A 21,132-nucleotide genomic window follows, 5' to 3' on the forward strand; every position below is an offset into this window, starting at 1 on the left:
GCTAAATGCTCTCAGCTGTGGTGTAGTGCTCATCTTTGATACGCTTTGCCATTAGCCCTGCCATTTTCTTCCCCTGCCACCCGACGTCCACCCTCCGCCTCATGTGTTTTTGCTCAAACTTCAGTCCGTGTTGCCATGACCCCACCTCCCCCCGCTGCAGTGTCGCCCTTGCCCCAAGGTTGCTTTCTCCCCCCTCCCCCCACCTTGCACTGTCGCCCTTGCCCTGAAGTTGCCTTCTCCCACTTTGCACTATCGCCCTTGCCCCAGCACCACAAGCCAGCCACGAAGAGGCCGCTGTAGAGACTTGCTTCTGCCCCCGTGAATGCGCGGAGCCGCAGGGATCATTGCGAGTGCTGCGCAAAGTTGTGTGCATTCGCCTCCGAGTTCCCTTCGAAGTTGAAGTCGCCAGGTTCACATCTTTTAAAGGCAGTTGTAAATCACGCCGTCTGGAAATCACACAGTCGTGTGATTTAAATTTGACGTGGGGGGATGATTTCGGCATGTGGCCACAATAAGGAGATGCAAGTTGTTTACAATTAAGTTCCCAACGTTCGATGACGGGAAATGTGGCCCGCTATTAACGGGGGGAGGGGACAATCGTGCCCTGGATTTACCTTGTCAGGAAATGTGACCAAGGGCCTTCTCGCGAGATTCTCTGATCTCGCCACCGAACACACCTACCGCGAACAGCGGGTAGAATATTTGCCCATAGTTTCTGCTCCCTCCATTATGGCATATCTCAGTCTTAGTTTTCCAGGGCAAATAGAGGACATAAAATAATTCCACATGCAAAAAGATACTCAGCACAGTGCAAACATAATCAAATTCATTGGTATGTACCAAGCGATATCTTTTTGTAGTTGTGACCTGCTTCTCCTATTGACAGGCTTCACGTACTTAAGTAGTGGACCTCTGCCTTTCTCTTATGGGAGCAAACCAGCAGTGCCGAGTACATAAACCAGTCAGTACAGGTCTGTCTGTTACGAACAAGGTGGGATGTTCATTCCATAATGAAGTGTTTATATTGTTAAGTCACTAACCCCTGCCCCAGGTTCCTGTCAATCACACAGGCAGATTCTGGTGCCAAGAATAAACATGGTCATTAAACCATTCATTAATCAAATTAATGCTCATGGTCAAAAGCTCAAATACTTCCAAGACAACTGAGCAGAGAACGCTTTTATTTTTTAAAAAAGACCTTGCTCTTTAGCCATTACCATTATTGGGAATTTTTTGCTCTCTTTTCTCACCATAGAAGTAGCGACTCATGCTGGGTTATGCTTTTATGGGCTGGGGTACCTTCAGGGACATGTCCAGGTGTCTATTTCTCAAGTGTAAATTTGAAAATGAGTGTCACCAACCAATCCAGCATAAATGGAACCTCACTGAACTTGATGCTAATGTTCACATCTAAATTTTTCGACTGCATGTTTATTTTTTTGTCCTCCCTCCCTAGCTCAGTTGCAGCTAAACCAAGTTTGGTGCTCTGGGTGTGGAAAAATTTAATAAGGCCAGTGCAGAGCACATTTAATGATAACAATCTGTACAGCGCATCAGGGCAATAGGATCTGGAGTCGGCCAATTGGCCATTCAAGACTGTTCCACCGTTCAACATCACGGGTCACCTGCTTCTATCTCAACTCCACCTTCCCGTGCTAGCCCCATATCCTTAAATTTCCTTAGTAACCAAAAATTTTCCAACCTCTGTATTAATTATACACCATGAATGAGCATCATAGGGCTTTCTGGGATAGAGAATTCCAAAGATTCACAACTCTTTGAGTGAAGAAATTTCTCTTCTTCTCAGTCCTAAATGGCCTATCCCTCATTCTGAGACTCTGACCTCATGCTCTAGATTGCTCCAGCCAGAAGAAACATTTTCTCAGCACCTACCCCGTCAAGTCCCTTAAGAATTTATATCTTTCAATTAAATCACTTCTCATTCTTTCAAACTCCAGGGAATAAAGGCCTTACTCAATCTCTCCTCATCCCAGGAACCAATCCAGTGAGCCTTCATTGTACTTCCTGCAGGGCAGGTAGAACTTTCCTTAGGTCAGGAAACCAAACTGAACACAATACTCAAGGTATGGCCTCACCAATGCCCTGTATAATTCTGCTAAGACTTCTTTACTCTTTTGCTCCAATCCCTTTGCAACAAAAGTTAACATGCCATGTACTTTGCCAATTGCTTTCTGTACCTGCATATTAACTTTCTGTGATTCATGTACAAGGAATAAATTGCTGGTGAGGACAGCATTAAAGCTGCTTGTAGATGAAGACTTATCTGATGGTGGTCTGACAGCACAGCAGGAAATGCATGACACACAGCAACTAACTGTGCATCCTCTAGTCTGCTGTATGTCAACCAGAAATGCACCAAAGTACAGATTTCTATCACAAACTGACAGTCTGCTGCTTCTTGCCCATGAATAACAAAAATCAGAAGTAATTTTTCTCATCTGCTGCTCATAGGTGCTCAGCTAAGCAGAGTGAAATGAGGCTTTGAGGGATAAAAATGTCACCCCCAGTCAAACAGCTACTTATGTATTCAACTCAGGTCCTTAGTGCTGTTTCCAAGGAGAGATGCACTTACTGTGAAGGGGGATAACAATGGGGAAAATGAGGAAATGACTCATGAGCAGGTAATTCTTTCTACATTCAGCCACTGGAAAACAAAAAGGTACATTTTCAAAATGGGTGAAGAGGTAAGCTCCCAGCATCTGTGTATGACTAAAGTTAACGGATTTGGACAAAGCTGAAGCATTTGTGAGTTGTTCCTTTTGATGAATGTTCCACTATTAATTTTCTCCCCTACCCCACCCCTGAAATTATTCCTGCATTTCTCCCTCTTTTCCTCCACATATTCCTCCTCTGGGTCTAGCCATCAGATTGCACACTTTTAATCTGGTAAGGGGCATTACAACTAGGTTTCTTTCTCTCAACCTTACGAGGTAAACTGGGATGAGGAATTGGGATTTGGTCGCCCTCAAAAGACACACAATTCTCCTGTCACAGCATCTATCTGCCTCTTAATTGACTCCAAGGTTTTGTAGCTTCTGACTGGAAGTTAATTTTGTGGCACCGATTGACACAACCAGAAGAACTAAAAGTGCCGTACTTTTGGATTATGTGAAGGAAAGAGCCCAATGACTTTGAAAAAAATGATGCCAGAAACTGAAGTACTGATCAACTACAACACCGTTGTGAAAACCTCAATGAATATTTGATGCCAAAAACGACCAATAAACCTCTCAGAAAAACATTCTCCTACTTTGCGATACTTGAGGTGATGAAGAAAATGATTTGCACTTCAGTGGCGATGAATGCAACAGATTTGCACAGTACCTTAGATTTCAACATTAACACATTGCTATTTATTGTCTCAAAGCCAATGCAGTTTGCTGCCATAATGCCAGAGATTGAATTGTTTTAAATTAACAGATCTTGCATTAAATAGAAGGTTTCACCTGAAGTCAGGAAAACTCGAGCTGTTGGACTTCCTCTTCTTAAAAAAAAAAATCAACTTCCTCTACTTTAAAAAAAATCGCTTTGCATCCGTAATGTCTGGCAACTGTACTGGATTTAAAACCTTTATATTTGATAGAAAATAACACAGTGTTGTGTTAGGATTCAGTTGAACTGCAGATAGTTTTTGTCACGCCAGTGCAAACTTCTGCTTTCACAAGTATGACCTTCTCCACAAAATAATCTGTAGTAAAGGGCTGCAGGGTGAACAATGAACCTTTTTTGATGGGGCTACACTCTGCAAATAATGCAGATAAGCTTAGTAATGAGTTGAAGGGCATGTTAATTCATAAAAATAGGAAATGGTATCAGCATAACATGTTGGGAGTAACAGTACAGGATGTAAATGTGACAATTGCAGAGATACAATCTGTAGGATTATCTATCTACTTACACAGATAGATAAATCTAGGATAATAGCTTAGGCTGCAAAAAAATGTGTGAAATTTTCCTTTGTTCAAAGTGACAGAAGGAATAGTGGGCATCATATGTGTTGTCCAGAAAGCAATTTACTATGATGTGGGTTAACTGTTAAACTCAGTGCTGCAGAAAGTGTTCATAATGGGCATGGTCTGCTCTTAGAAACTGGTTTCAAGTCACTTGTTTCAAGATAAAGGTGTTAGAAAACATCCAAACAGATAAGTCACCAGAGTTGGAAAGCTCACAACCATAGAACATTCACCCAAAGCATTGCCCTCCAAGATGCAATAGACCACCATGATTGAAGAGATATGTAATCTTAAATTGAATTCCTACAGAATCAGGAGGGGTTCTCCCCAATGCCCTGGCCAATATTTATCCCTCAACCAATATTACTAAAATGGATAAAAGCAAAATACTGCAAATGTTGGAAATCTGAAACAAAAACAGAAAATGCTGGGAAAACTCAGCAGGTCTAACAGCATCTGTGGAGAGAAAAACACAGTTAACGTTTCGACTCCGTATGACGTTTCTTCAGAAGAAGAGTCATATGGACTCGAAACGTTAACTCTGTTTTTCTCTCCACAGATACTGTTAGACCTGCTGAGTTTTTCCAGCATTTTCTGTTTTTATTACTAAAATGGATGTTCTGGTCATTATCACACCGCTGTTCTTGGGACCTTGTTATCTGCAAATTGGTTGCCATGTATCCTACATTACGACAGTGACTTCATTTCAAAAGTCCTTCCTTGGCCATAAAGTATTTAGGCACACCTAAGTCATGAAGGGAGTTAATTATTATTGCATTTTATTGAGTTTAATGTTAATATTCAATTTATATAGTATTGTTTAGGTAGCTTGAAATTACTTTCAGTTAAGAAAATACTTACATTTCAAGAAAAAGACAGAAAATGCTGGAAATATTCAACAATCTGACAGTGTGTGTGAAGACAGAAACAGAGTTGGTCAATGACCAAAGTTAGAAATGTAGCAGGTTTTAGTCAGTGAAATGGGGGAGGATGGGAAAATAAACAAAAGGGAAGTTCTATGATAGAATGGAAGATAAAATAAATTAAACGATAAAAGGGTTAGACATGCAGAGCCAAAGGGAGTAGTAATGAGGCAAGAAAGAAACAAAAGGTGTGCCCAGAGTGTTGCGTTCATTTGTTTGTGTTGTTGGGTGTTGGTTATCGTTTGGTAGGACTTAATGAAGCCTTCACAGTCTTAAGTATGTATTTATTAACTACACAAACCTTGTGCATATATATATAGTAAAGGGTCCAAGCTAGCAGCTGTCTCCATGCTTGCTTATGCACATGGCTCTGTCCAACAGTAGACTGACCCATGGGTCACATGTTCCCTTACATTACTGTGTGGGTTGTACTGTACTCGGTCCCACGTTAACCCTACATGTGCCATGTACACCCAACCCTATCCAATATATTTCAAGTGATTCTAGTTTACCCCATGTAGTTACATTGTTATTACTACCCCATCTCCCCTCTTCAAGTCTCTGAGTTCATAGGTTCAGGCGGTCTGGAAGCCTTATAACCCTTCCATATCTCGTTTCCACCACTGTTGGAGGAGCGGTAGACTCTGTTGGTGCAGGTAAACTGTTGATTTGGAAATTGTTCTGGCATCTGGGTATTTTGCCATTCTCTTTTCCCACTCCTTGGTATTGAACCACACTTTGTCAATTCGGCAGTTGTGATGGGTGGATGTTGTTCCATCTCATTGCTTGTGGGGTGGACGAGCATTGTACTCTCCTCAATGTCGTTTTACCTCTTCTTTCATCATGTGAATCATCATGATGTCCTCTGTGATGGAAGATGGCCATTCCTATTATGAGGATGTGGCTTTTTTAGTAAGCTCAACTATGCATTTGGCTGTGTAGTAGATTGCCGGCAATGGATGGCTGCCATTTGGTTCCATCATTGCCTGTGGCACTGTCATACTGGCTGGGATTGCCGCGGTTGCTCTGTGGCTGCAGTGTCGACCTCGTCATTGGAGCCAGAGGTGAGGCTCTTCTGGTGGTTGGCTGCTCTCTTGTCTACCCTCTGCAGGCATTGTGGTAACTGCCTAAGTGGTTGGCTGGTCTGACCAATGAGGGCTTTCTGGTACCTGTAACAAAAATGGACAATCCTGCTCTGCAAAGAGAGAAGACAGTTCAGAGCTGACGTCCCAGTCAGGATACTCTTCTTGTTGGAGCTCTTGGGAACTTGCAGTTCTGTATAATTTATGACAATGGTTCTCTTGGCATCTTTTGCTGTTTTGAGGAGATTTAGGGCTACACAGGCATCTCTGTTCAAGGTGGTTACGGATGACATACATCAGCTTGAAGATTTGTTTGCCGCCATACCTTAGTGGTTCCAGAATCATGCCTGTGACCAGAAGTTGATTCCTCCAGGCCCACAGAGTGGTGTGCCCATCATTCGAAGCCAGAGGTCTCGTCCAATAGGACCATAACGCTGGCCCCCATGTCCAATTTAAAGTTTGGGAGATGGCCATTAACCAAAATGTCTGCATTTGAAAATGGATCTTTGATCTCACCCAAGGAGCATGGTTGTGTATCGTCTTGGTGTGCCGTCTTGACCTCATGAATCATCTTTGGGTCTTCTGTGTGTTTAGGTGTTTTGGCCTTGTCCAGTTTGCTGAAGAGTCCAATTCTGTTACATTGAAAGCATTGGGCTGAAATTGCAGGATATTAATCTTGCCTGTGGGAGCACCTTGCTCCATAGTGCTGGTATGGTCGCTCTATTGGTTGGTTAGGATATTGCTGCCCTTGGCCTGGAATGTCCCTGTTTCTGTGCTGTATAACTAACTGGACTGTGGCGTTTCCTTTGTAATGTGGTTTACTTTTGCCTCTTAAAATGGACCTGTGCTGCACTTGGAGATCAGGCTGCCTGGCAATCTGGATAGCTTTTATTTCCTTTGCTTGCAGCATGTCTGAAAGTGCGTCATCCGCAACTCCTACAACTTTCCTATCCCTGCTAAATTCAGATTTTAGGTCTCTGTATTCACAGCCTTCAGCCATCTTGTACAGATCATTAATGAATGAGTTGACAGGTTCTCCTGGCTTTTGGATACACTTAATAAATTTAGCCCTTTTGAGGATTTCATTGCTTCTTAGGTTAAAATAAAGATTGAATGATTCTAGTATTTCTTCAAATTTAGCAGATAGTTCGTTGATTCCTTGTCTAGCAATAATGTCATCCTATATTGGGCCTACTAAGTAAAGCAATGTATTAACTTGAGCCTCTGTCTTTTTATCCAGACCTGAAGCAATCATGTATCTAAGGAATCTTATTCTCCAAAGTCCCCAATTATGTGATTGATCTGGGCCTTGGATAAGTCCAAATTGACCTGGAAGAGTGAATTTCTGATTCATGGTTAAAACATTTTCAAGTGTGGGTTCAGCTTTAAGAAGTTACTGAAATTCAAGGTAGCATGCCGTTCATTTGAAGACAGAGTTTACCCACACTTTCTGGTTTTGGTAGGGCACCCACAGCAATGGCACTCACACTCAGCCTTGAAATATTTTTCTAAAATGGCTGCTTGGATCGACTAGCTGCAGACTTCTCCATTTCAGTGCTATGCTTTAGGGTCACGAAAGCGTTGAAACCTAGCAGTTGCTCGTCTTTCAAGCTGATTCTTTAATTGTGATTCTTCCAAATGAATGAATTAATTAATTTTAGTTCTTCTCTGTGAGAGCTCGGACACCAGGTATTCAGGCGCTGATTTGGGAATCCGGCTGACCGCAGTGCTTTCGAGAATGGGCTGCTCTGGCTTTTAAAAGACTGGAAACATTTGTAAACTAGTTCTGGCCAAGGATTTATTTTTTTAGAACACCCCTGCAAGGTCCTTTAACTCTGAAATTCGTGGGTATTCAAACTGGACCTCCACATAATCTCTGGAGTCCTCAGCTGCACAGTGGAGTCTTTTTCTTCTGCTCCTTTAATTTTCCAGCTTTTGAATTCCTACTCCACTTTCTCTGAGGCTCTCGGGTTTTCCAAGAGCTGCCATCATGTTGTAGGGTGTTGGTTATCATTCGGTAGGTCTTAGTGAGGTCTTTGCAGTCTTAAATATGTTAACTGAATTCATTTACTAATTACAAGAACTATATACAGATATACAGTAAAGGGTTCAAGCGAGGAGCGGTCTCCATGCTTGCTTGTGCACACAGCTCTGTCCAACACTAGACTGACCCCTAGGTGTAGGTCATGTGTTCTCTTACATCACTGTGTGGGCAGTACTGTACTCAGACCCATGTTAACTCTACATGTGCCAGACCATTATAAGACTGGTGCTTGAGTGTGTGTGTCTGTTGACTATTCTCAGTGCTTTAGTCAAGCCTGTGGGCAAGGTTACAGAGAAAGAGAAACTGAAAGTAAACGTGTAGCAGAAAACGTTTTAAAAAAGCTTTTGTAATAAAGTCCTGTTCGCATACAGAACCTGGTGTGTGTCATCTCTGCACATCTACAAGGCATAAAACACACTATACTGCAGATGCTGGAAATCAAATAGAAATAGAAAATGCTGGAAATACTCAGCAGTCAGGCAGCATCTGTGGAAAGAAAAACAGAGTTAATGTCTCAGGTCGATGACCCCTCATCAATGTTTTGATGAAAGGTAACTGATCTGAAACGTTAACTCTGTTTCTCTGCACAAATTCTCTGCCCGACCTGCTGGGTATTTGCAGCATTTTCTGTTTTTATGTGCCTAGAGCAGGTGTGAATGGCAGAACGATGAACAACTGCCATCCAAATTCAGTAAAAACAAGAGAAAAACAAGGACAAGACCAAAACATGCAAAGAAAATGAAACAACATGGGGATAAAGATTACAGTCTGAAATTGTTAATCTCACTGCTGAGTCCAGAGGCTGGAAAAGTAATCAAAAGATGAGGAGCTGTTCATCGAGCTTTGGCTGAGGACAGCGATCTCGGCACGACAGATGGAGAGTTAAAATAACAGAAAAATGGTAATTCGGGTTCATGCTTGCAAACTGAATGGAGGTATTCCACAGAGCAGTCACCAAATATGCATTTGGTCTCCCCAATGTAGGTCAGACATCATTGTGAGTGGCAAATACAGTATACTAAATTGAGAAAAAATACAAGTAAATGGCTGTTTCACTTGGACAGAGTGTTTGGGGTTTTGGACATTGAGTAGAGAGGAGGTAAAAGGACAGATGCTGCATATCTTGCATTTACTACAGGAAGGGGAACAGTGTTGGGGGTGATTGAAGAGTGGACCAGGGTGTCACAGAGGTAATGGTACCTCTGAAATGCTGAAAGGGGAGTGGGGTGTTTGGCGGTGGCATCACAATGGAGGCGACTGAAATAGCGGAGGACAATCTGTTGAATTCAGAGGCTGGTGGGATGTGTAAAGTATTCATTTCTTATGAGCATGCCCAGTGTGTGATGGCATCATTAAACATGTGATCTGGCCATCTTGGTGTCTGTCTCTCTTTACAAGCTGTTCCCAAGATAGGATAGGGTGAAAGATGAAGACCAGGGGAACCATACCATGGTTTTGGAAGCAAGGCAAAGGGGTGTAAACAGAAGTGTGGGAAATGGGATGGACAGGGTCAAGGGCCCTGTCAATCGCTGTGAGGTGGTGGGGCAGGCGGTGAGTTCTCAGTTAAGGGAAAAGGAAGACATATCAGAAGCACCGGTATGAAGCATTGCATCATCAGAACAGATGCAACAGAGATGGAGAAACCGAGAGAATAGAATGGAGTCCTTGCAGGAAGCAGGGTATGAGGAAGTGTTGAGGCAGCTATAGGAGTTAGAGGGCTTTTAATGAATATTCATGGATAACCTATCCCCAGAAATGGAGACAGAGATGCTGAGAAAGGGAAGGGAAGAGTCAGAGGTGGATCATGTGAAGATGAGAGAAGGTCGGAAATTGGAAGCAAAGTTTTGCCACAAGGGGCAACCCCGAGTCCTCTATCCTGATTAGAAGACATAGGGGTGCAGAGAGGAGACCATAGAGTAGAATATAATTAACCAATATATGTGGCCTGAGCAAATGGGGTTGTGTGGATAGTCCCAAACCTTACTGGTTGCACTAAAGTCTGAAATACGTTCATTTGCCCGTACAACACAACGGAGAGTGCAGCCTCAGCTTGCAGATTTAAGTGGGATCACGTAACCTGGGACTGTACCATGGAGGTGAACCCTGGAGAGCACTGCCCAGTGAAATCATCATATCAGGGAAGTGGGAGAGTATTGTGTCACCATTATACACCGGGAGTATCACTTTGGCAATCTGACCTGTCCTGTTATGTTGGGAACACTTTGTTTTATTCCAGTCAGGTCAGCAAGGATTGAAGCACAGGTTTTATTAAGTAAAAATTCACATAATCAGCTAACTATTAATGTAGAAGATAAGGTAAAGCAGCAATTGAATCAATATATGGCAAAATCAAGTACGTTACAGCGTCTTTGTCTGAACTTTTAATTAAATTAATGAAGCGTTTAATCACTCTTATAAGAATGATTACATTTTGACTCAGGACAATCATTAAATCCAGAAAGAGATGCTGAAATAGGGATGATACTTTCTGGTGGGACATGGGATGAATATCATGATTCATCCCTGGATAACAATTATTTCCACATCCTAGTGACAATCCACTTGGTTATTGTAGCAATCTTACTGACCAACCTGGTACGACAAAATCAAAAGAGGCAGCAAAAATAACTGTTTAAAAAAATGTCAGAGGGCTGACTGAGAATGCATCTTAGAAGCATCTTAGTGAATCTAAAAAAAAAACTTCGCATACACTTGAGGGGATTTCTGTAGGACAATAATGGCTTTACTAAAAATTAATCTCAGACTGAAGCTTAACCATATTAACTGTCATATCCTGCAATGAACTGTGGACAGTGCTGAGAGCATCGCTTCTTTCTTTCGTCTTTTTAAGATCAAATTTGATGAACTATGACTAAACAGCAAGAAGCCAGGCAGCATTATCAGAAAGAAACAAAGACCTTATAGTCAAGGAAGATGTCTGTATGATACACAGAAGGGCCTGACCTTGAGAGATCTTGAAGAAATGAGATAACGCAGAACCTAACTGTCTGTGAGCCTTTTGTGTAAACATTCTGGAGGTTGGCCAGCTGGAGGTGGATGAGACTTGCAATCAATCCCACAACTCTCAACTGGTGCAGTGGTCATTCACAGAGGGTAAGGAATCAACCCTGATTGATGGAAACTGATTGAAAGAAGTTTTAAAAAAGATTGATTGCCAGGGCAGGATTTTTCAAACAAAGGGCTCAGCACGGATAGGGTATTTTGGCTCAAACCTAATACTAATTGGATGATAAGCAGCTGTCAGTATAATTTGTTCTCCACTCGAGAACACAAGAGGTAGGAGCTGGAGTAGACCATGTGGCCCATCAAGCCTGCTCCACCATTCAATATGATCATGGCTGATCTTGAGCTTCAACTCTTTTTTCCCCGCCCATTCCCCATATCCCTTGATTCCCTGAGCGATCAAAAATCTGTCTATCCCAGCCTTAAACGTATTCAATGATGGAGCATTCACAACCATTTGGGGTAAAAAATTCCAAAGATTCATAACCCATTGAGTGAAGTAAGTTCTCCTCATCTCAGTCCTAAATGATTGGATCCTTATATTTCCCCAACCAGCAGAAACAATCTCAGTACTCAGCATCTACCCTATTAAGCCCCTTCAGAATCTTGTACATTTCAATGAGATCACCTCTCACTCTTCTAAACTCCAGCAAAAATAGATCCAATTTGCTCAGCCCTCTCATCATAGGAAAACTCCCTCATCCCAGAGACTAACTTAGTGAACTTTCACTGTACAACCTCCAATGCAAGTACACCAAAACTGCACACAGTACTCCAGATGTGGGCCAGAATTTTACAGCCCCACTGTGGCGTGTCTTCCTCGGCGAATGCGGTGAGCCATTTAAATCTCCATTCAGTTCGGTGGGACCGTAATATCCCGCCGGGGGGTGGGGGGAGGGGCTGTAAAATCCTGGCCCTGGTCTCACCCAAACCCTGTAGAACTCCAGCAAGACTTCTTTATTCCAGTACTCCAATCCCCTTGCAATAAAAGCCAACATATCATTTGCCTTCCTCATTGCTTGCCGCACCTGTATGCTAATTTTCTGCGTTCCTTGTATGAGCACAGTCAAGTCTCTTTGAACATCAACACTTACAAGTTTCACACCTTTTAAAAAATATTCAGATTTTCTATTCTTTCGGCCAAGGTGAATAACTTATTCGCTGAACTCTCTGCCCTGAGCCTCCTACACTGTTTAAATAAAGCTCAATATTGCACGAGGAACAACACCTGAACTATTAGTTAAGCACTTTACAGCCTTCTGGGCTCAGCATAAGCTCAACAATTTCAGATCTTGACTACTACTCCCATTTTTTTCAGACAACAGCTGCTGGTATTAATTCTGCTATTCCCACTAGCACCTCCTCTAAACCCATCTTCTGTTACTTTACTTCTTTCATGACTGTTCCCTTTTAGATTGCACCATCATCCTCGTCATTTAAGCTCTCCTGTTTCCACTCTGTTGCACAACTTCCCCATTGTTCTTTCCTCCCCTCTCCCTTTCCCTGTCTGTGTACTTGTTTTAAATCTGTTACAACTCTAACTTTTCCCAGTTCTGATGAGGGGTCAGCAACCCAAACACTGGGTGGAATTTAATGCTCTCCCCTATGGAGGGTTTGGTGACGGGGTGGTTGAATCAGGTGGGAGGGTGGCAGGTGGGGCACAGCCACCTTCCCGACTAAGTCTGTGCCAGGAAGGTCGATGGACAGCTTTCCTGCCTGACTGCCAATTGGGGCCCTTAAGTGGACAACTAATCCCACCACCAATGGTGTTAAACCTGAGGTGGGCAGGAAGCTCGTCGTGCAGTGAGCATGACAAGCAAACCTGGGCTGGGTTGCTTGCAGGCTCCTGGAGTCGGCAGGGGGGAGATTTCTCGTTCAAAGGCAGTGTCTTGTTGAGGGACCCTCGGCATCAGGAAGGGGCGTGCTGCTGAAAGACACCTCCTACCCTTGTTGCCACCCACCTTTCCCCCTCCCCAATGACTCCCATCCCATGACTACCCCGCTGCCGTCACTCACCTGCAGCCTGGGATCCAGCAACAGCACTAGGCCTCAGGCGGGTGTCGAACTGGCACAGCCGCCATCTCCCTGGTGGTGCTGCCATTCAATAGAGCTGCTGGCCTCTTTAGTGGCTTTAATTCAGCAGGCCTTCCCTAAAAGAGGATACATCGGGCCTCACTGGCTCTCCAGCTGGCAGGTGAGACCCCTGTCGCCTCCATTAAATCCAGCCCAGTATCTCTGTTTCCGTCCACAGAAGGTGTCTGACTCGCTGAGTTATTCCAGCGTTTTATGTTTTCATTTCGGATTTCCAGCATCCATAGTATTTTGCTTGCGTGAAGGAGTGGCCTGGTCAGTCGCTGGAGGACTACAGTCAACGTGAAGTTGACTTCTCTCGGGTGAATGGTGATATTTCCTTTGCTTCATATTTCAAACAATTTATTGCTGTTATTATAATATATAGAATTTAAACTTCACTCAGCCAGTGACAAAAAAGTGTTCTTCAGTTAGGAAGGGAAATAAATAAAACAGAAGGCTGAATTTTTCCGTCGGCGGAACCCCCGACGCCATCCCGCCCAATTTAAATATTCAGGAAGGTGGGAGGACAGCGCGATCAGCTGTCCGCCCGCCGACCTGTCAATGGCCAACTGGGGCTATTGTCAGGGTAGTTAAAACAATTAAAGGCCCTGCCCGTCCAACCTTAAGGCTGGCGGGCAGGCCAGGAGCCCCAGGCGGGCTTCTGACAAAACATGAAACCTCATCCACCGGCGGGATGAGGTTTCATGTCAGGTTTAAAAAAGTTTAATAAAGTTTTTTGCACTTTATTAACATGTCCCATCTTGTGTGACATTGTCACATGAGGGGGACGTGTTAATAATTTTTTTATTTTTCTATTTTTACACTTTGTCAACCTTTCAGCGATCTCCCTGAGACAGCAATTTGCCTCAGGGAGATGTGCGCTCTTTCGCGCACATGCGCAAAAGGGCGCAATCTCGCATTTGGGGAATCACCCCCCCACCCACACAGGAAGCGCAAAGCTTAATTGGCCCACCCACTTAAAATGGCGGCAGGGCCCATTTCGGTGGCGGCGATCGGCTGCTCGCCTGCCGCCGAATCGGTCAGGCCCACCCACCCATCAAGGGCAAAATTCAGCCCAGAGAGTATTTATACCTCAGGTTGCTATCCAGTAACTTGTTTGGACTTCGTTGTGATCTCCTTCCCTTCTCTAAGCCCGAGTACAATATTAAGAGTTAAATATACAAAATGGCCACTTGAGCAAAATAACATCTCTCAATGCCCTTGAGAGAGAGGAGGAAAAAACGAAAAAGCCCTGTCAAAATGGGTGACAAAGGAAAAAAGCAAAAACATACAGTTTCTTCCATTCTCCTACGTGCCTTTATATCATTAGAAGTTTGAGACCTTGCAAAGATACTCTGTACTTAAGGGGTAACAGACAGTCTGCACATGGATCAAAGCAAAAGGAACATCATTCAATTTAAGCTACTAAGTCGCAAGATCAGTAATTAGAAGCAGGTTCAGCTGGTGAACAGCATTTGATATACTTCTGTAAGCTGATGGTCCAGAAGTTTCTGGGAAAATAACGGTGAGTTTAATGAACACACCATTATCAATGTGTAAATCATCCAGTAATTTGTGGTGAGGAAGTGATACTCCATGGGTTGTGAATCACGACAAATTAATGGACCATTTGCATTGTTCCAACATTAGCCTAACAAAAATGGCAGTTTGCCATCACCCTCCCCATGATTTTCAAGAAATTGCTGCATTTGTGTAGTAAGTACAAATTAAACTTTTTGCAAAAAGTTAGGGATGGCACTCAACAGCATAAAGACTCTTAAGGGATGTATATTCCTGCAATTCCAATCAACATCTCTGGACCAGAAAGTGAACAACTGATAAGGTGGAGTCTCATTCCTATAGGTAACAAATTAGAGGTTTTGAAAATTTGAAAATGTTTTAATTTTCTCTTACTTTTCCTTTCTGTTTCCTTTCTCTCTCTCTTAATCCAATCTTTCTTTCCCTCTATTTATCTTTCTCTACTTGATTTAACTCTAGTTCCCCCATTCACATTCACCCCGTTCCTGTTTTTCTTCTCAACCCTCATTGGCTAAGGAGATAGACTGCTGGTCCCATCGTTGGTCAAAGTCCCAAATGTCCCGTTATTCTACCATGCCATTATCAGCATGCAGTTCCATCTATTTGGGATACAAACAATTTGAACTGAAGGGTGAAGAAAAAGATCTAAATGAGGGAGCATCCCACAAGACTGCTCTAGCAAATTCTGGGCCATTTCACTCTTTAACACTGTCCACTTATTTCAAAGAATGCTAAAAAGCAGCTATCAAAAGTCAGGTTGGAAAAGACAATTAGAAAATTGCTGAAAGAAGAGACATGTTGTCAAAGCTTTTCATCTTGCACTCATCAGGACAAATTTGCAAGAACACCAAGTTTGGTATTCTTGTCTCTGTCCTGATGAGTGCACTATGAAAAGCTTTGACAGTATGTCCCTTCTTTCAGCAATACTCAAGTTCTATACTACCAAGCAACAATTAGAAAATTGTGTACTCACACTTTGTAATATTACAACATAAATGCTTCATGTGTTTACACCAAATTCCTCTGCAGCAATGTTGCACCATTCAAGATAAAATAAATAGGTTAGCGTTGCTATTCAAATAGCATGTATAGGGGCTTGCTGCATTCACATTAAGCGCTTGCCCAATAGTATTACATGGAGTAACTTCAAAAAAAAAATGTAACATTTTTGTTACATATGCAATTGCTGGGGCTCTGGCTCTCAAAATCATTGTTAAATAGGAACTGGTTGCCAATCTTCTCTGTTAAACCTTCCATGGGGGCTGAAGTTCAACTTTGTGGATGGGTCGTTCATTCACCTGCCTGATATTCCTTTTGATTGTCTAAGGAAGGAAAATTGGCCGAGCTGGCTAATAATCGACGATCTGCTTTTGCTCATTGTACACCTTGGCCAATTTGAATTTCACCCCTACCCCCAACCCCCTCAAACCCCCAAGTTGAGCAGGTTACATACACAAACTTACTTTTGAAAAAATGTTTTGTTTTGGGGAAAACAAAACATATCTGGACCACAGGCAGATATAATCCAAATCATCAGGTTCAGGAAGACAACAGAAAAAACTTGTGATACATGATTGAAGACTTTTTATATAGCAGCATATCTGCCTGCTGACTGATAGGTTCTGTCAGGCGCTAACATACCACAGGCACTCTGGAACTGTCTGTGGTGACCTCCTACAGCTTGGTAGCTACTTAGACCTCTATAGTTTGACAGCTTCTGCATCCCTTGTCTCCCTGCTCCCTTGAGCGAATTCAATCACACACAGCTGGGAGCATTACTCTCTTGTCAACTTAAAATCAACCCTGATCCACACAAGATCCACGCAATCAACCATTCATTCCATGTGGTGGGCCTCAGAATTAGCAGAGGTCTTCAGCATGTGGTTCTAGGAGCCGCCACTTTAAAACTACTAAATGAAGAGACAGAAGGCAACCATCACCAGCTCCATAATCTCAACTAAATCCAATAAGGAATTCGGGAGAAACGTCCAGAATGGCTAAAATGTGCAATTCCCTGCCACATGGAGTGAAGCAAATAGCATAGATGCATTTAAGGGCAAGCTAGGTAAGGACATGAGGAAGAAAGAAATCGAAGGTCATATGCAGATTGGGTGCGATGAAGTAAAGTGGGACAATACTCGCGTGGAGCATGAACACTGACATAGACCTGTAGGAACTAAATGCACTGTTCTGTGTCATTAATTGTATGTGATTCAAAGTGAGCTGGGTTTTCACTGAAATCATATGCAATAAAAAAAAACAATTTGCACGCAGGGATGTAACCTGTGTAAATGGTATACATAGATCTGCATATTTTCACATTCCCTGAAGCAGTAATAGGTGAGTATTGTGACTGATGTGCCAACCCAAGAGATCTGGCTGGGAAATCAGCAGCTGTCCTCTTCCTCCTCATTATCCGTCATGAGATTTTGTGCTGTGGGCTGCAAGTGAGAACTCCAAGTCTCAAAAAAATGGTCAGCAAATCCCACCAGCAGAATCTGTTTCCAGAACAAAGTAACATGTCAGGTAGGAATGCAGCTTGCGACATAAGGTGAAAAGATCCAAGGGTAAGATAGCTCCTGTGAACTGTGTGGGGCTGGAGGGTAAAATGCTTCTTTGAAATCGAGGGGCTTAGAGGTGAGAGTGCCTTTGTGAACCAGAGGAGGCTACAAGCTGACATTTATCACTATGAATTAAAGGACTGAGGGCAGAGCATTCCTGTGAGAGAGCTGCTTTATTAGAGTTCATGTCTCTTGGATTGGATAATAAGTCAAGGCTCTGTGTGCCTGCACAGATGCATTTAAAAGTTTCCAAAGTACATTTGAACAAAGCAGAGAAGTCCTCACCAACATTTATCCCTCAAGTAACATCTCTAAAATAACGCAACCCCAATTTATCTCATGGTGTTTGTGGAATTCTGCTGTGCAAACATTGGCTGTCACTTTTGCCTACAAACACTTTCAAAGTAATTCATTGCCAGTAAAACACTTTGACATATCCTGAGCCTATAAAAAGCACTTTCTCAATGCAATTTGTTTTTGTTATTTTCAGATTACCTCTTACCAATCTTATCCATAGAGGATCAGTTTCTACCTGCATACTGATGACAAAACACTCTATACATTGTACCATTAACTTTTTGTCAAGATTATTCATCTAACATCAAGTCACGCAGCAAGAACTTCCTCTAATTGAATGTTGGCAAGATCTAATCCATTATATTTGGTGCCCTTTTCCCCAACTAATGTCAGCCATGGCTCAGTTGGTAGCACTCTTCCCTCTGAGCCAAGAGGTTGTGGGTTCAAATTCCACTCCAAAAATTGAGCACAACAATCTAGGCTCAGAAGCCTATTGGAGAGCTGCATTATTTGAGGTGCTGTTTTTGGATGAGACATTGAATCAAGGCTCAACTTACCCTTTCAGGTGGACATAGAAGGCCAATGGCATTTTTTAGAAGAACAAGAGCAGGGGAGTTATCTCTGGTGTCCTGGCCAATATTTATCTCTCAATCAACAACACAAAAACAGATTATCTAGTCATGGTTACGTTACTGTTTGTGGAAGTTTTCTGTGTGCAACTTAACTGCTCTGTTTCCAACATTGCAACACTAACTACGCCTCAAAATACTTCATTGGTTGTAAAGCACTTTGGGACATATAGTAGTCATGAAAGGCACTATATAAATGCGTGTCTTCTTTTTCCCTTTTTAACTCCATCTCCCTCCCTGACCACTTGCTACAGCCTCAGTGCTTGTGCCTCCCAAATTATGCTTCCAATGCCATTTCTCATCCATGAACAACATTGCTTCCTTTCACCTCTGCAAAATCATCCTTCTGGGTCCAACCTTACTGCTGAAACTGTCATCCCCATTTTAATCAACTCCAATCTTGACTATTCCAATGCCTGCTTCACTGGCATTCTGAACTCATCCAAACTCTGCCACCTGCACTGTATCCCATATAAAGTCTTACTTGCCCAACATCAATGTCCTTACTGACCCCCAAATATATCCATTCAATTTCAAATCCTGCTGATTCACAAATGCCATCATGTTTTCCTCACCACCACCCCCACCAACCCCAATCACCCCCTGCGACCTCCTCCAGTGCCACCATCCAGGTTGTGCCCTACGGTCCTTTGACTTTGGCCCTTCTGTGAATCTTCCTCTGCTTCTAATCCACCATCATTTTGAAAACATTCAGCCATTTTAATTCAACTCTGAGACTCTCTGAATACCTCAGTCTTCCTACTTTTCTCTCTATCTTTAAAAGGTCCTCAAAATTTATCTTCTTGGCCGTGCTTTCTGTCATCTCTTGTATATCTTATACTTATGATCAGCATGAATTTTTCTTCTGGAAAGCACCTTGGGAGAATTACTACATTCAATGCCAGCTGTCGCACTCACCCATGCTTCCTCTCCCATCGTGATTTGGCTCAGTTTTTGCACAAGGCAAAAACTTAGAACAAAGAACAAAGAAGCAAGAACAAAGAACAAAGAACAAAGAAAAGTACAGCACAGGAACAGGCCCTTCGGCCGTCCAAGCCTGCGCCAATCATATTGCCCGTCAACTAAAACATTTTGCACTTCCGGGGTCCGTAGTCCTCTATTCCCATCCTATTCATGTATTTGTCAAGCTGCCTCTTAAACACCACTATCGTACCTGCTTCCACCACCTCCTCTGGCAGCGAATTCCAGACACTCACTACCCTCTGCGTAAAAAATTTGCCCCGCACATCTCCTCTATAGTTTTCTCCTCTCACCTTAAATCTATGTCCCCTAGTAATTGACTCTTCCACTCTGGGAAAAAGCTTCTGACTATCTACTCTGTCCATGCCGCTCATAATTTTGTAAACTTCTATCAAGTCACCCCTCAATCTCCATCGCTGTGGTGAGAACAATCCGAGTTTCTCCAACCTCTCCTCATAGCTAATAATCGCCAGACCAGGCAGCATCTTAGATCTCACTCTTGTATCCCAAGAAATTTCAGAGGCATGGCTACTGAGGATGGCCTGGAAAGCAACAATTACTGAAACACAGAGCTGATTACCCCTCCTTCTAGCAAACTGAGGGTACCCCAAGTATTTTTATTTTTGGATTTCTTCTCCCTGGCAATATCCCATCACACTAGTGGCCTTTAGCAGGACCATAGTGGGGAAGCACTGTAGAATTCTCCATATTCACAGACAGTGCTATTCCATTTTGATTAGCATTCAACAGATATCATACTGATTGAGCCAGAATGCTTCCCTCTTGTTTCTTTCTTAATCTTCCTGCATTTTTTCTCAAGGGGACTCACTTTCTGGGCATTTACATTGGCAATCTTACCAAAGATCAGTGAAACTCATCCATAGAAAATAATTGCATCTTACTTACAGTAACTTAGGGTGGAATTTTATGGCCCACTCGTGGCGAGGGCAGGGCTGGAAAATGTGGCAAGCTGTTCAAAAATCCATTAACTTCGGCGGGACCAAAAGATCCCGACAGTTGGAGGGGCCATAAATTCCGCCCTTAGTATACAAGAATTAGGAAAAAAAATATCAGCCAATCCACAAATTAAGCATCTTAGTCAAGCAGCAGTAACTTCTCATGACCATTTTCATTGTCATTTATTATCTTCAGCCCCCTAGGTGGACTGGGTGGCAACATTATAATTGCCTGAGATTTGTTTGCACATATCTGCCTCACAAGTACACAAAGCCTACAGAGGAGCAGTAGGAGGATAGGTTCCCAGAACTCAAGCTACTTAGAGGAGCCACTAAGACAGACTGTGATCATAAAATGAAATGATGGGCAGAATCGTCCTAGATTTGCACTAAGTGCGGCAGCGGGCGGGAAAAACGTTTTACTCGCCAGCCGCAATGGTGGCTTTTCACACCGTATTGTCCCAAACCTGCCGCATTACTTGTGCATTCCCAGAAAACACGCCGCTTCCATGGTGGGCAGGCTCTCATTTGCCCACCACGCCATCACCTCACTGCTTCAACACACCGGGTGCCATGTTTAAAGTCCAGCCGCACACACACACCTCTCAGTGCTTCCAGCCCACGACTGCTGCAAAGAAGACATGGCCCTGAAAGGCAAAAAGACTGCAGGCCTCAGGGTCAATGACACGTCCCTTGAGCACCTTTTGGTCACAGTGAAGGCTCACCATGATGTCCTCTACCCTGGCTCTGGCCTCAGGATGGGCAGCAGCCTGACCAACCAAGCTTGGGAGCCAGTGGTCAGCACGAACACCCTTCAAAAGAGGACAGCTGCTCAGTGCCGCAAGAGGATGAATGATCTCCTCTGTTCCACCAGGGTAAATCACTCTTCTCATCACTCTCAATTCACACACTCACAAACCCATCACACATCCACAGGGCCCTCACTCATTGCCGGTTCAAGGGGCATCACCACTCACTCTCTCATGCACACTTTCATTGTCCTCATCTCATCCAAGGGACCACTCACCACCCACACATGCCAGGCATAC

At 43.2% G+C, this 21,132-nt stretch overlaps 1 protein-coding gene across 2 annotated transcripts in view; it reads right to left on the reverse strand.

The window, feature by feature from the left end:
- The window catches only part of LOC144683255 (copine-8-like), a 742,817-nt gene that overhangs the window by 435,047 nt on the left and 286,638 nt on the right, over positions 1–21,132 (reverse strand). The window lies entirely within an intron of this gene.

This window comes from Cetorhinus maximus, chromosome 8 (assembly GCF_964194155.1).
Source record: "Cetorhinus maximus chromosome 8, sCetMax3.hap1.1, whole genome shotgun sequence".
NCBI lineage: Eukaryota > Metazoa > Chordata > Chondrichthyes > Lamniformes > Cetorhinidae > Cetorhinus > Cetorhinus maximus.